The sequence below is a fragment of the Bidens hawaiensis genome, unplaced genomic scaffold (assembly GCF_021521415.1).
Source record: "Bidens hawaiensis isolate Kalapana, Puna unplaced genomic scaffold, B.hawaiensis_p1.1 tig00008037_1, whole genome shotgun sequence".
Classification (NCBI taxonomy): domain Eukaryota; kingdom Viridiplantae; phylum Streptophyta; class Magnoliopsida; order Asterales; family Asteraceae; genus Bidens; species Bidens hawaiensis.
Genome location: NW_027491564.1, coordinates 97,769 through 115,551, shown reverse-complemented (window position 1 = coordinate 115,551; position 17,783 = coordinate 97,769). Strand labels below are relative to the sequence as shown.

Here is a 17,783-nt window from a genome sequence, read left to right as displayed (position 1 = left end):
TTGACCCCATTACTGCTGCTAGGCCCCTTAAAAGATGGTCCAGTATTGTTAACCCCAAATCTTTGTTGATTAGGTGCGACATAAGGTGCCCCACCAGTCGACCCTGAATTTCCTCTAGCAGAGGCGGGAGAGTAAAGGCCACCCACCCGACAGTTTTGTTTCTCACAAGCCAGTGCCCTTTGGTGCGCCTCTGGAATGGTTAATGGGTCAAATAGGTTTACAAAGTCCATGATCTGAACCCCTTAAACCCCCAATATATCGAGCAACAAGTTGTTCATCCGGTTCTTGAATATCATTTTGAGCAATTAGTTGGTAAAACTCGGTTGTATAATCATCAACCGATTTGGTTCCTTGTTTCAGGTTCTACAGACATTGGTACATTAACCTTTGAAAGTTGTGAGGCAAAAAGTTACACCGCAAACACTTTTTCATCTTGGCCCATGTCACAATTCTCGCCTTCTCGAGCCTAGTTCGTGTTAATTTCAATTGTTGCCACCATGCATATGCCCTACCACGCAACCTGGTAGCGATCAAAGCTACCCGCTTATTTTCAGGCACCTCCTTGAATTCAAATACCTCCTCGACGGTAGCCAGCCAATCGACGAACCTTTCCGGATTTAGGCTAGTCCCATCGAATTCTGGGATATCAACCCTTATCCCAGCATCCCAACGCCTATTACCATCTCCATGTTCTCTCCTAGGTCGACTTTCTGGATTCTCCTCAGAAGTCGAACCATCATTATAAAATGGGTTATCAAAATCATGCCCTTCAGGTCCCTGCCTTCTTTGATTCATCAAGACAGCCATCCGATCAGGCAATTGATCAATCACTTGATCCAATTGCTGATCCACTCATGCCATAAATCTCTCTTCCAACTCCCGTTTATACACCTCATCCAACAGTCTCTGGTTTCTTCTTGGAGGCATTTTTTTATCAGGAACCTAGCTTTGATACCACCTGATGCAGCGCATGTTATAGACAATAAATTAGTCACGTTGATTCAGAGAATACCCTAGACAATTTTATCCCAAACCCCCAAAATTCGTCACCCAAAAGGTAGAGAATTTGAAGTGGCTAAAAGTTTTCTCAAAATTTATTAATAACCATCCACATTACATGATAGAGTAAAATAAAGTCTACAAGTCAAAACGGGCCGAAAAAAAGGCCACGGGCCAAACACAAACCCTAAAAAGAAAAGTGCATAAAATATGAAAAAAAAAACACAAAATCGCATAAGTTATGGTCATTTTTATGTAGCTCATTTAGATGCACGATCGTGAGCCTCTAGAAACGTCAGGGCCCGTTCATCCACACTTGGGCCTGCATCACTACACGTGTCGAATATCCGGAAATCCTGTCAAGACCCTTGGTTATCTTTATATTTATCCCAGAATAATAATTCAAAGCGTCATCCGATCAATATCCAGGTAATCTATTCTCTCTCTTTTATCTTCTTCTTCAAACATTATGAGTTCCAAACTTCAATCCTTTGGCATAGAGGATTTTGCCTTGCAAAATCTCCTAAAAAATCCTGTTAGTGAAGGGTGTACCTTCAACAACACGGATATCACCTCATTTTACATGCCCGAACATGAAATCCCGAGTCCGAGTTTATTTCGGGTTCGGTTTTTGGGGAGAAAAATATATCAGGTACGACAAACAATGCGAAAACGAGTCTTTTTCAACCATTTTTGTGCAAATTTAGAAAAATATAATATTCGTTTGTAAAAATCGAAAATATTTTCATGGATCGCTTAGAACATCCCCAGAAAGTGTTTGGTAGATCTTTTTCGGCTTAACGGATGATACAATGCTTGTTTCGGAATTATCTTTTGTGTTTAAATGCATAGCGGGTAGTTAAAAGAGCTGGTTTTCGTTTAACTCGAACGAAGGCCATAATACTAATACGTTGAATTATATTCAACGTATATCACATATAGATGCCCCCCCCCGGGATATCCACGTCATAACCAGACCCGCTTGGTTATTCGTTTGTTCGATACACAATAAGCGGTTTATCGCTTATTCGATAAACGAATACTAAGACATACTCAATTTTGTCGCGAATGTCACAATAGTGGTTAGCATGGTTGTTGTGCTTAGAGGACGACTCGGCCTTGACCTCTTTTGCGGGTTCGGTTGCGGCCTTGTAGGCGGGTTTCTTGTGTTATTTCTCATCAAGGTCTCGGGCTTAACATGGTTTTCGGTTAGAGTAGCAGCAAGAGTGATAGCAACATGAAAGTTTTGTGGGTTTCTACTCAATATGGAGTCTTGGATTTGCATGGGCAACCCAACTATGTACTTATCAATGGCTCGGGAGAGGGGAGTAACCAAATGGGGAGCCAACAAACTAAGCTCATGAAATCGGTTGCTGTAGGTGTCACTATCTCCACTTTCTTTCTTAAGCACCTAAACTCAGCTTCCAATCGTTGTATCTCATGTTTCGGGCAGAACTCCATGATCATGATTTCTTTGAGGGCGTCCCATGACATAGCCATGGCGACTTCAGCTCTACGGGAGTATTTCTCATTGTTCCATCATGTAAGGGCACTCAATTCGAAAACACTCGAAGCATAGGTGGTTTTCTTGTCCTCAGGACATTGGCAATGGAGTTAAACGCTCTCCATGCGTTCAAACCATTGAAGGAGGACGATAGCATCCTTCTCTCCAACAAACGGGGAGGATTAGCAACGGTAAATTTCTTGTAGGATCAAGCAATGGAGTTTACAGTGGAGGCATTTATGGTTTGCATTTGGATCATGAGTTCGGGGAACATGGTAGCCATCTTCTTGGCAAAGTATGAAGCCATTTTCTTTTTTGAATTCCTCTTATTCCTAGCAGAAAATACGCAGTGTCCGGAAGACATTCTGTGAGGGCAAAATATGAAAATTTTATGAGACGGGGAATTTCATGAGTTTGTTTTGAAAAATGAATAAATAAAATACTTCGAGTTTGGTCATTATTTTGAGGTTGTGATTGTGATTGAGGTTGATGATTGGAAATTTAAAACATTATTAAATATAGAGTAAAGTGCCGAAATCGTCCCTTTGGTTTAATCAGTAATGCGATTTTCGTCCAAAAAGTTTATTTTGTGCATCTGGACCATTGAGGTTTCCCACGTCTTGCTAATTACATTCAAATCGTTAACTCCATCTATTTTTTAACGTTAAGTCATGGACATTTTTTTCATTTTACAGAACATTAAAAAATTGAAAAGATAATTAATTATTAAATGAAAACAAAACAAAATAGACAAATTAAAAATCAAATCAGCTACACCATCTTCCACCCTTCCTCTTCCTAATCCTACCCTTCTCCACCCTAGTTGTCAACCACTGCCTGCCACCACCACTACTCCCACCAACCTATGATACACTTCCCACTACCGCTTGCACCACCACCTACGCCAGCGTCGACGTCTTCCACCCTACCATGAACAATTTTCCCCTTCACACTATAATCGATGGTCCGAGGGTTCATGGGGAGACAATTACGGTGGGATAACGACTTAGCTCAATTTTCCTCTGGCGGCTGTAAGTTATGGTTGTGGCTAAGATTAGATCAGACGATGCCCGCTTGGAGTAACAAGGGTTCAGATGAACATGGAAGGTGAGCCGAATGGAAAGTTGGAGGAGTTACTCGCAGCAATTTCAAGCAAACACAGGTGTTTGGTGACGCTTCGATATTGCGTTTCCCAATCGACACGTGGGGCACCGGCTACGGTAGCGATGGCGGTGGCGATTACAGCAGTGACCTATGGTGGTGTTGAGGCTATGATGATTCCGACGAAGGATTCAAGATCTGCAAAAGAAAGGTGTGAGGGTTGGGTGGCTTGGGTTGGGTGAAGAAGATTAACTTGAAGGGCTGGTGGGGTTCACCTAACTTAAATTGACATAATTAATTTTTAATTTTTTATTAAAATAACAAATAGGTAAAAGGACGATATTAGCCCTGACTTAATGATGAAAATAGACAATGTTAACGATTTGGATATAATTGGCAAGAAGTGGGAAACCTCGATGGTCCAGGTGCACAAAATAAACTTTTTGGATGTAAGACCTCAAGGACGATTTTGGCACTTTACTCTTAAATATACAAAAAAGTTTATTTGAAAATACAAAAAAATTCATCAGATAATTGTAACATCCATGAACCACCATGAATTTCATGTTTCAATCACAAGTAAAATTTAAAATAATTGAAAATAAATGGTTGGATTTTTCAGGAACCACCATGTTTATCCAACAAAACAATCGAATTTCCAATAAAATAAACATTTGGGTGTTGTGTTATCCATGCACCACCATGGATCTCCAACTAACAATCAAAAATCGAGATGAGGGGGTTGAAATGAATAATTGAAGTATTTTTAGGAACCACCCATTTACTTTACTTGTTCATTCAACAATACAATAATGAGAAAACCGAATTTAGCCATGTACCACTGGAATTTGGTTATAAACGAGGGATGTAGTCATCTTCATTCAACAATACAATAATGAGAAAACCGAATTTAGCCACGTACCACCGAATTTAGCCACGTATAGCATTTCATTCGCGGCCGCAGCCTCGGGAGAACCTGTTCCACAACGCCATCGTAGCTACCATGCGCATAATATAACCTGCAAAACACAAACTCGCTTGCATGTAGCGGCGTACAACACGGAAAACAAAAACATAAACAAATAAACATATTTTTTTTCAATAATCGAACACCCCTTAAATCGACCGACTCGAATGGAGATTGAGTACGAGCGGTTTCATCTTGGAACATCCTGAAATAGACAAAACAAATAAAACAGATAGCACAAACATATAACAAAAATACAAACTCTACAACTCGGGCAGTCTCCCGAGGGATGCATCCACACGTCTACGTCTCGGAGAACGAGTCAAGGTAGAATACCTCGACCGTCTGATCAGTCATCGGCTCGCCAAATGTAGTGCATCAGTCTATCACCGTTCACCATAAACGTCCCGCCTTTATCCTTTATCTCAACAGTGCCATCCGGGAAAACCTCAGTAGTAATAAACGAACCTGACCAACTGGATCTCAACTTTCCCGGGAATAACCTCAACCGGGAATTATACCATAAGACCATATCCCCACACTTAAACTGCTCAATACCCTCTAACTTACGATCCTGCAGTTCCTTCACCTGCTGCTTATAACAATATGAATGCGCGTAAGTATGGTCCCGTAACTCCTCCAACTCAAGAAACTGATGAACACGATGATCTCCGGTAGATAACTCAGAATCAAAGGAAGACGACTCAATGCAAGCATCCGGGGGGTGTTCAGTCAAGGCGACCATCTCAACCTCCGGGGTCTCCCTATCTAGGATATGTGTGTCTGAGGCGGGGCCTCCGCCGGGGTCACTGGAAAACTCCCCCACATGAGTCATGATCGTATCAATAAAGCATAAGGATTCATCAGTCGATTTGGGATGCTTAGGTGACTGTCGAACGTCAAACGTGATGTTCTCATCCCCGACTCAAAGGATCAGTTTGCCATCGCGAACGTTGATCAACGCATGTGCGATGGCAAGAAAAGGTCTGCCTAGAATGAGTGGAATATTATCATCCTCATTCATGTCAAGAATAACGAAGTCCACCGGGAAAATGAACTTACCAATGCGAATGAGCATGTTCTCAACAATCCCACGCGAAATACTTCACGGAACGATCAGCAAGCTGGATACTCATCCTCGTAGGTCTCGGTTCGCCTAAACCCAGCTTGCGATACACGGAATAAGGCATGAGATTAATACTGGCACCAAGATCAGCCAGCGCATGAACCAACGTATCATCACTCAAGGTGCAGGGAATTGTGAAACTCCCTGGATCGGCCCTCTTCTCTGGTAACTTCCTCTGTAAGATAGCAGAACAACTAGCACTCAAAGGGAGGGAAGCTACCTCAGCTAACTTCTCCTTATTCGAAAGAATATCCTTAAGGAACTTCGCGTGTTTAGGCATCTGAGTGAGTGCCTCAAGGAATGGGATATTAAGGAAAAGCTGCTTCAAAAGATCAAGGAATTTGGAGTTCTGCTGCTCATCTCTATCTCTAAGGACTCTCCCAGGGTATGGCAATCGGGGTTTGTAAACTCTCGGTGACTGCTGTCTCTCGGCCTGTGCTGAACTCCCTGGGCTGCTCCTCTGATGCACCTGGGCCGGCGGAGACTCCATCTGAATCTCCTCATCCACCTGCTCCTCTCCATCGACTGCAGGCTCCTCGACAACTCCTCTTCTAGATCTCTGCTGGATCACTGGCTCATCTCGTGCCCCTGTACCGCTCCTCGTCGTGACAGCCTTCACGAATCCTCTCGGGTTCTGCTCGGTATTACTCGGTAGCGTACCCTGCGGCCTCTCATTTAATTGACTGGCTATCTCTCCCATCTGCCGCTCGAGATTCTGAATCGACGCTGCCTGATTCCTCATGAACTGCTCGTGCCCTCGAAACTTCTCCCGCGTCTCCTTGTGTCGGGAATCCTCACGCGTCATAAGCTGCGACAACATCTGCATCTGTTGCGCCATCATCTCCTCCAAAGTGGGCTTCTTCTCCCCACTGCTCGTTCCTTCGCCCGCATCCTGAAATAAACTATGACGCTGCTGAAAACCGGACTGGCTGCCGCTCCTCAAGTTGGAGTTTTGATTGCCTCTCCATCCCGAATTATAAGAATTGGAAGAATTTGGATTTCAGTTTGGATTTCCTATGAAGTCTACGGCCTCCTCCTGCGAACTGACTGGGCACTGAACGGTATCATGCCCACCTCTACAAATCTCGCACAACTTTCTCTTCGTATGCAAGTCCTTCACCATCTTCGCCAACGCCTCGACCTGTGCCGTCAGTGCGGTGGTGGTGTCCACCGAATGCAGCCTCGTGAGATGGAATCGACGGTCTTACCTCCTCTGGCAGGTGGTCTCTGGTATCCACTCATAGCTAACCCGTTAAATAAAGCGATACACTCATCAGGGTCCTTAGTCGTCAACAGATTTCCTCCCGCCGCCATGTTGAGCATACTCTGCGTCGCGTACGTCACTTCATTATAAAATTTCTCAACACCCGCCCAATCTTGCAAGCCGTGGTTCGGGCACAACACTAATAGATTCTTAAATCGCTCCCAGGTCTCGTAGAAACTCTCGGTGTCCTCCATCTGAAAAGAATGTATCTGATTACGTAGACGAGCGGCCTTAGTCGGAGAATCATACTTCTCAAGAAATTGGGTCTGCATGGTAGCCCAAGTAGCTATAGAGCCCTGTGGGAGGGACTCGAGCCACAGACTCGCTTGATCAGCGAGTGAAAACGGAAAGACGCGAAGCTTAACGTAGTCTTCAGAAACGCCCGCAAGATGGAAAGTGTCACAGATACGCACGATGCGAGTGAGATGAGAGTGCGGGTTCTCGTGAAGCAACCCGTGAAACTGAGCAGAATGAGCAATGGTATTTAGAATATTCGACAGGATCTGCCAGTTCGTAGCAACTCCAATGGCGGGTGGTGCGATGCTGGACCTTGCGCCAGCATTTGCCGGTCGGGCCCGGTCCGCAACTGTCCTCCTCAGTGGTGGAATGTCGCCCATGATCCTATCCCTATCGTCGGGGTCAATAGATGAAGAAGTGGATGAGGGTGAAACAGGACGACGTCTCTCACGAAACTCTCTCTCTCTGGCTCGGGAAATGCTTCAGTGTCAGGTGGTCCACGAGATCGAGTCTGTCGCATAAAAACTATAATTAGAGATAAGATTATCTAAACTATTCTAACAAATAAGTAAAATAAAACAAAAATAATTACAGGTAGCACAAAAGGTAAGTCCTAACTCGGATTGCTCTCAAAACGCCTAAAACCATGTACCCGGCAACGGCGCCAAAAATTTGATGTGTGTCTAATAACCCTATAATAATGACCCTCACAACTAAGCTTTAATATTAAAATGAAAATCCTAAAACCACACACAACCAGCAAGTGTACCGATCGCAAATAGTATAGACCTAGGAAGTTCGAGTATCGAACACGTGGACACGTAAGACGCTAACGATCACTAACCCTAGACAAGACCTACCTTAGAATAATATTATATTGATTTTTGATTTCTTTTAACTTAACTGAACCAACCTAACTGACTGACAAAACTTACCAAAAATATAAAACTTAATGGGAACTAACTGTGTTAACTTAGGATGGAGAAAAACGTCTACCTAGGTCTGAATCAAATTGTAGGCCTAACAAGCTAATGGATTGAATGACTTCAAGACACCAGTTCCTAAAGATGACACGACTAAGGATCGCTCGGGCTCACTGGATTACCTCTCGGTCTCACTCAACAAGCCTAAACTACTCAAAATCGGCTAAAATGACCAAACCGGGAAACAATTGCTAACGTGTTCTAATGAAGGATCACCTCTCGGTCTCACCAACACCCGACCCTAATGGTAATGAATACTACACAACCAAGGATAGAGGAACAATTCAACTTAAACCAAAATAAATCAACTAGTCGCTCAAAACACCTAAACCTGACAAGAAACGAACTCGCTCTCGCGCAATCCTTATTCTAGCATGCAAAGGCAATGAGACAACCCTAACTTCTTATCACCTCTCGGTCTCAAAGAAGGTGTTTAACCGCTGTACTTAATCCAAATAATCATGCAACAAAACCCTACGGTGGTACCTACCGCAAACAAACCCTAAACACAAAGTCTAGAATCAAACAATGCACCGATCAATCAATACAAAACTAATAAACTGACACACAGGGTTTGTGCAATGAATCACCAAAATTTACAGCCCTTAAACACAACCTATATCAAGTCTAAATCAAACTTTACAATAGCAATTAAGGTCTATCAATCAAACAATCCATAAAACCTATCAAAACCTAACAATTAACATCATCCTTAGGTAGAACTAACAAGATTAGCCTCTCATACTTTTTGGACAGCCATGAACATTTAATAAACACATCATTAAACTCATACCAATCATCTTAACAAACATCCAATGATCAACAATAATCAATAACAAATCAATCTTTCAAGTAATTGCAAAACTAGTTAACAATTAAACAAGAAAATTAAAGTTGATGAACAATGAAATTATTGAAAGGATATTGGGTGTTCCGGGGCTGCTCCTTGGCTGTAAAACGATGATGAACCAATCCCGAGGCTTGGTTCTTGTTTCCTTCTTCCTTCCCTAGCCGCTACACGATCAAACCCTAAGCCGAAAAAAGATTTTTGGTCTTGGTTCCTTCTGCTCATTGCTGTGATCGCAGCTGCTGTCCAGCCCTTAGGGTTTTTTTTATTTTTTATATATTATAATATAATGTAAGATTTGGGCCTCCATGATGCATACGGGTCGGGCCTTGAGTTGTTTCTTGAAATCCTATGCGTAAAAGGCCCTTAACATGCTCGAAAAGCTCGGTTTCTTCTTCCTTGTAACCCATAACCTACAATATGAATAAACTTACGTAAAACCTATATAAAACGAGTTAAAACACATAAAATATAATATATTACGTAGATAAAAGGTGCGGAAAATACGTGTGTTTTACAACACATCATACCACCGTGAATTTGGTTATAAACGAGGGATGTAGTTATCTTTATTCAAGATAATCACTAGACTACTTAAAGCTTTGAAGTTTGTGACCTGTTTTTGCTTTGGCCTGTAAGTTTAAATACTATGTTCGGATTTAAACCCCTAGGAAAGGAATAACATCTTCCCTGTGATTCTCGGGATCTTTTTGCCAAGGCCCGTTCATAGTACTCCCCCTTTCAGTTACTACAAAAACTCAACACACCTTCCCATACATTAAGGAATAATGGAAAAAAAAAATCGAGGAAATTCTTAGGAAATTTCCCAAAACTAAATAATATCTAAAGTTTGAAATTTTTTTTTGAGGATGAGGATAAACCTCGGAGTTGTGTATGCACATCAATTATTTAAAATTCAAATAATTAATTAAACAAGCTAAGGCAATCAAATATAATAAGAAATTAGGGTAGCACATAAGCACGTATGGGACCTAAGCATGCTACTAGGTTGTTTTTCTAACCGCCTATCTTATAGCCTTCGTCTCTGATACCAATCTCTCACACCCCAGCCTATAGCGATAATACCGGGGCGCAACTGATTGCACAGTAACTCGTAAGACACTAACAATAATATAGTGACGATAACTAATTAATTTATTTCCAATAATTCAACACATCACACATTATCCGAAAATAAGTAACACTATCCAAAACTATAACAATATTTAAAATGAAATAAAATTTAGATAAATGTTTATTGATATCCTAATGGTATCATCTACTTGCTTCAAACTTTCTTCATCCAATATAAGCACCTGCAACATTCGTAAAAATATATATTTTGTCAACACAACGGTTGGTGAGCAAAACACAAATTTTTGATATATACAATAATAAATAACAATTCAACGCGTATACGGTAACTATAACAATTAATTGAAATAATAATAAAATAAAATCCGTTCATCATGATACTAAGTCAGGATACTAAGATGGGTGTATGATCATACCAATGAGGATGAAGATGAGGATGAGGTTCACCATAACAATAAATAAACACCTTGACAAATAAGCATGTAACAATTAACGAGCAATTACACGTAAGCGCATTAGTATGAATTGTGATTGAGGACTCGTTTAAACTAAATAATAAAATTTGCGGTACGCATGTTACCCAAAAACAAAGCGGAAAAAGGGGTGTGAATTACTCACCTTAATAAGTTGGTGAGCGAAAGAAAATAATTAATTCATAGAAAACTCTCTTAAGCGAGCTGACCAAACCAATCCAAACTTGACGAAACCCTAAAATTCAAATAAATGTTACAAAGTTAAAATAAAAATAAAACGATTAAGAATTAATATTAAAATATGAGATTTAACATAAAAATAAAGAAAACGAACTTTAAGCGAGTGTTCAGTTCGTAGTCGGTCCGGATGTCGTTATGAGATCGAATTCGGGTCCAACACATCCAAAACTTAATTATAAACATAAGTTATTGAAATGCGAGAAGCTAATTCAAGCCAATTCTTAGTGAAATTGAAAAGCCCCAAATTAGTTTCAACATAAACCCTAGTTTAAGATTGATTAAATTGAACATGAAATCTCTCAATTCCTTTGAAAATGGTTGAGGGCTTTCATTATAGGGTTCATAATAATTCAAAAAAAAAAAATACAAACTTACCCGGGATTTGAATAAGAAACTAATTGATTATGATTTAAAGAGACTCGTTTGACTTTGTGTGGTCATGTCTTGAAGAACACTTAGATTAGGCTTAAATTCATGAATGAAGAGGAGTTTTGAGAGGTGTGTAGCAAGTTATGTACGACCATTAAGCTTAGATTATATAGGAAACGGATCTAGGTCATGTTTATCTTGAACTAAGAAATAACCCACTTTAAACTTAGAACAAATGATAAGATTATCATAAATTGAAGATAATACTTGATTAATTAAGGATAATTATCAATGTTTTGAGATAGGATTTCACCTAGGAACATTCTAAAACCTTTAGGGTCTGTTTGTTATGGGGTAATGGAATGGGCGATGGAATGTAATGAACGAGGTAATAGAATGGACGAGGTAATGGAATGGATAATTACCATTCCATTAGCATGTTTGGTTACCACATGGGAATAAAATGAATTATTAGTCTTTATTTTCTGATAATCTAGAAAAGGCTGGAATAAAATAAAAATGGTAGTGAGTGGCGGTGGAAAGGTGGTGGTGCGAGTAGTAATGGTGTGCGCGGCGGTGTCAATGGGCGGCGAGTAGTGATGGTGGTGGGAGGCGGTGGCAATGGGCGGGAGCCACGAGCGATTGTTGGTGGTGGTAGGTGGTGCTAATAGTGGGTGGTGGTGGCGGTGACGGTGGTTGTGATGGCGGGGGCGATGGTTGGTGGTGGTGGTGGTGGTGACAAGCTCTGGTAGGTGATGGTGGGTGGTGGCGGCGGAGGTGGGTAGTGGTGGTGATGGGCGGCGGAGGAGGGTGGTGTTGGTGGCCGGTGGCGGATGCGGCGGTGGGTGGTGGCGAGCGGCGGAGGCGATGGTGGTGGGTGGTGAGAGGGCAATGGATAATGGTGGTAGGAGGGTGGTGAGAGGGCAATGGGTAATGGTGGAGGTGACATAGTGTGAAAGTGAAATGGAATGAAAAAGAAAAACAAGAGGGGTGGATGGAATGAATTTGAGATGTTTTAGGGGGAATAGAATGAACATGGTAATGGATGATTCCATTCCATTGACTAACCAAACACATTTTTTTCATTCCATCATAATGGTCTATTCCATTCCGCCTCTCATTCATGTATACCAAACGCTACCTTAATTTGAATTAACACTCTTAGGATAAAGATTAAGCAATAAATGAGCTGGAAATCGGGTTAAACGAGCTGAACACGAACCAACTGAAGCTACTGCAGTTTATATATTTGCTTATACTTTCTATAACTTGATTTTTTATGTACATAAATGAATTTTAACGATACAAACACACAATAAATGAATAAAATTTTATTAATAATCCAATACCCGAATTATAGTACGGGTAAGGTACAATGAAAATGGAAAACAACGGATGTTAACCCCCCTTCCTCTTTTTCCCTCCCGTGGGAGAATTGGGCCCTAGGCGGTCGCCTACCTCGCCCCTACTTGTGCCGGCATTGTTTACCAACTCTACAAACAGATTGCTAAGGGATTGTGTCTTTAGTGACACAGTTTCGTTTTGTAGTAGGGAAACCAGCGAACTTGCCATGCAATGAGTAGTCAAATTGATATTTTACAAAAAATGAACCGGTGGAAAGAAAGTAATATGTTACAATTTTTAAAATAAACGATGTGTTTTCTAATTAAGCAAGTTGAAGAAGCCAAGATCGAAGTTGGGGCACACATAAAGCATATAACGTGTAATCTAATCTATTCTTTCTGGTAATTTGAATAAAATATGACCATCCATCCATCTATACAAAGACTAGATTGTGATACGTACATGTATATATTCTTTTTCACTAAAGAATCTTAACAAAGCTGAAGCCTTTAGAGCTGGTAGAATCACCGAAAGCTTTACTTCCCATACGTCCATTCCATTCAAATCTTTCAACAAAGCATATATCTATTCCCTCTTTTTAGTTGTCATTATCTTGTTTATTTACACTTTTCTAAATCACATGTAACTTATGTTTTGGAATCACATCATAATGTAGTATTGTTACTTGTGAAGTATGCTAAACCTTTTTATTTATTGTTAAAAAAAATACTATTCTTATTAATAAGTTTTAAAAACCAAACCGATAATCGAACGACCACCCCCCTACGTTGTCTAACTGGTCTAGAAAATCTAGTAACATCATAGGAAAGAACATGTTGACAACTTCAAACATAAATATAGAAGGGGAGATGGATAAAACTAATCAAAGTGGATCATATTTAACATGGTTAGGCTTAACTTTTTCAAAGATCTAAAACAAATGTTAAAATTGAGGCTTTTATTAATATAAAGTTTTTTCGTTTATATCAATATTGATAATTACCATCCTCAAAATGAAGAATATTCTCCTTTTTATCACCGGCTTACATAGTTAAAATGGCCTCCACAAGTCCACGTAATCTTTTTTTTTCCCAGACGGTAACTTTCATAAAAAAATCACAACTAGCAAGATACTAAAGGACAACACAAAACCCAACTAGAACGAGAAAATACATCAATCATTCTAAGATAGAGACTTCCGACTTATTTTTAATCCAAAGATATGCCAATAATTTGATTTTCTCCACCACTTCGTTGATCTTATAAGAGATCTCCAATAATATGAACTCATTTCTTGTTCTCACCCACTTCGTGTTTTCCTTTTTAGATATTCCCTCTATACCTTGCTTGTAAAGCATGTTAATTTTTATTGTTTTGATTAGTTAATAATGAGTACTCAAATTAAATTTTCCTTTTGGTGTAGGTTTCTTATATAGACGTGCAAACTTTCACTTTATTATATGATGATAAAAATTATATTTTTAAGAGGGAACCCTTTACACCAAACACTTTAATACAACACAAATTCCTTCAGAATCAAATCGAAAAAAAAACCAAATCACAGATATCACCACAAATCCTATTTAACACCACCATCACACAACCCTTTTGCTAACATAAACAAAATGACTTCCCACCATATCATACTCCTCCTCCTCTTCCTCCTCCACACGCCACCGTGTCCAACCGCGGCCGCTGGCGGTTCCTGGTCTCTCCTCCTCCCCTCAATCGGCATCTCCGCCATGCACATGCAACTCCTCCCCACCGACCGCGTCATAATATACGACCGCACTGACTTCGGCACCTCCAACATCTCCCTCTCTCACCACCAATGCCACCCCAACTCCACCGACTGCTCCGCCCACTCGGTCGAGTACAGCATTGGGTCCAACTCCGTACGACCGCTCAAAGTCCTCACCAACGTCTGGTGTTCGTCGGGCACGTTAATGCCCGACGGCAGCCTTGTCCAAACCGGCGGCTGGAGTGATGGTGATCACGCAGTCAGGATTTACAAATCCTGTGATAACTGTGATTGGCGGGAAATAACAACGGGGTTGAGTCAACCCCGATGGTATGCCACCAATCACTTATTACCAGACGGCCGCCAAATCATCATTGGCGGCCGTCGTTCATTTAATTACGAGTTTTACCCGAAAAAATCAGCAACCGAGACCGATTTCCCTTTGATGTTTCTGGTTCAAACAAATGAACCAGACATTGAAAATAATTTATACCCGTTTGTGTTTTTAAACACAGACGGGAATCTTTTTATATGCGCCAATTACCGCGGTATATTATTCGATTACGTCCGAAACAAAGTTGTCTGGACTTTTCCCGCGATACCCGGTGGCGACCCGAGGAATTACCCGAGCACCGGATCCGCCGTACTACTTCCATTGCGTGTTGTACAAGGAAATGTAGCTAGTGTTGAAGTTCTAGTTTGTGGGGGTGCACCTAGTGGAGCATACCAAAATGCAAACAATGGGAAGTTTGATAAGGCGTTGGATACTTGTGGCCGGCTTAATATATCCGACCCGAATGCACAATGGGTCATGGAGACCATGCCTTTGGCACGTGTCATGGGTGATATGTTATTACTACCAAACGGTGACGTTTTGATAATTAATGGCGGGTCCGCCGGGGTTGCGGGATGGGAACTTGCCCGGGACCCGGTTTTAAGCCCAGTGGTTTATGGCCCTGATAAACCGACAGGAAGTCGGTTTGAGGTTCAGAACCCGAGCACTACACCTCGAATGTACCATTCGACTGCAGTTTTGTTACGAGATGGTCGGGTTCTTGTTGGTGGAAGTAATCCACACGATAAATACGAATTTTCAAACGTACTTTATCCTACTGAATTAAGTTTAGAAGCATTTTCACCCGCATATTTGGATCCGAATTTTTCTGGTTCAAGACCGAATATAATCTCACCTATGAATAAAACAACGGTTCGTCATGGGCAACGGTTTACAATCCGGTTCATGGTTTCATGCCCTGTGATTGTAGAGTTGGTTAAGGTAACAATGGTGGCACCATCGTTTAACACACACTCGTTTTCCATGAACCAACGGCTGTTGATCCTCGATGCCAGTAACACCACTGTGGCGACCGAAACGTCTCACTATGAAGTAAGTGTGGTGGCACCACCGTCGGGAAACATTGCTCCGGCAGGCAATTATATTTTATTTGTGGTCAATCAAGAAATTCCAAGTGAAGGCATATGGGTTAGCTTAAGATAATATATATTTTCTTTGAACTTTTTTTGAAGTATAATTAACTTTCTCTCTTGTTTGATTCTTGATGCGAGCTAATATATTAATTGTAGATACATTTATTCATTATTTGTAATTTTCCTTTCTATTTGAACATGTAATATGTACATTTGTGTCCTATAATCAATGTTAACAAAATTATCTTGTTTTCTACATAAACATGTCCTAATCTGAATTAATCTTTTTTATCAAGCCACACTAAAAACGTGTTAATTTGTGATTGAAAATCATGGTTGATACGTTTATATTTCCTTTTTCTGTGTTGATTAGTAGTTGCCTTTTCAAATTAACTACAGAATTTTTTAAGCTAGCAATTCATTTTAAGACTGAGGTTAGATTTATTGTTTTATTGTGGCACTCATATGTACCGGACGTATTTTAGGGTTTTGCTTTATATCACAAATAATACATATTACATTCTATGGTATAACGTGCATACAATACATCTAAGAAGAAGATGAGGCAAAGAGAATAAATTTAATTATTTGATAGGTGTAAACATCAATCTTTGCCATGCTTATATTTGCACGCAAATGTCTTGTGTGATAATAACGTATTTCGAACTATTCCTTTACAAAGAGAATATTTAGAAAAATACATTTTATTTACTATAAAGTTATTCAGATTATAAAGAATTGGATTTTAATCTTTTATTAAAATAAAACTTATATATTGTAATAGAACATTCAAGAACATTATTCCTTTATTTATATTTAAAGTTACTTTTTCCAATTTGGTATTACCCGATTTAATTCGTTTTATCTAGACCACTAGAATATTCTAGGGCATATTATATTGTTAAAAATTGATCGTAGAGTAAAGTGTCAAAATCGTCTCGTCTATGAGGTTTGATCGTTTTCGTAATTCTTGTCTAAATGGTTTGTTTTGTGTAACTGGACCATTAAGGTTTCCTAATTTTTACTAATGTCATCCAAATCGTTAACTTCGTTTATTTTAATCGTTTAGTCAGAACAAAATTGTCTTTTGGTCAATTTGTATACTTTATTATTTTTATCAATATTATTATATTTTTATTAAATATATATATGCATCCATACATAATATATATACACACACAAATAACAAAGCTGATCCAGTGATCCCCATTCAAGCCCCACCACGGGTCAAACAACCACCGCTTGCAAACACCGAGAACGATGGCGGAGACGAAGATCGTCGCACTACCTGCAACGCTCTCCAAATCGCACTAGCCAGGTGCTGTTCAGGTGGTGTCGTGGTGGGTATCGGTTTTCCGGTAGTGTGGAAGTCGGTTTTCCGATATGGTTGGAGGTGAGTCTTTCGGTGGTGATGGGATTGTGGAGTTGAGTTTTCGGGCGGCGGTTTGAGCTGAGTTTTCTGGTGGTGGTTCAATTGAAACACGGTTTAGGATTACGAGTCTATTTCCATGGTTCGCAATTGATTTGCGATTATCTTTGTGTTGAAAAACATGAAATGACGATAGTTGTCGGAAATTAATACTATCCGGAAAAGTGTGGGTGAGGATGTTTGAAATAATTTAGTTTTTAATCCACAACTTTAAGAACATACCATTTAGCACCAAGACTTAAAAATAAATATATTAATTGAAAAGACCAAAATACCCCTCAATTAACCATAGTAAATAAACGTAGTTATCAATTTGGACGTTATTGGCAAGCAATGGGAAACCTCAATGGCCCAGTTACATAAAATAAACTATTCGGACGAAATTCGTAACAATGATTAAACTTCGATGATGATTTTAGCACTTTACTCTTAATCCCATGAGATTATATAGTATCTAAACATGGCTTATCTTATGGGGGTCATGCAAAACAAAAGAAGTTTTCACGACCGTTTGATTCGGGCCGACCGGAACCGTCACTGCAGGTTCAGTTGGTTAGTTAAACTTGTGTTCACATATTTTTTTAGCTATATATATAAATAAGAGGAGCTTTAACTAATCAACACTGTTAGAGAATA

At 40.1% G+C, this 17,783-nt stretch overlaps 1 pseudogene; it reads left to right on the top strand.

Moving 5' to 3' along the window:
• Positions 1-14,075: 14,075 nt before the first annotated feature.
• On the top strand, positions 14,076-15,788 carry LOC143636657 (aldehyde oxidase GLOX1 pseudogene; annotated as a pseudogene).
• The last annotated feature ends 1,995 nt before the right edge of the window (positions 15,789-17,783 follow it).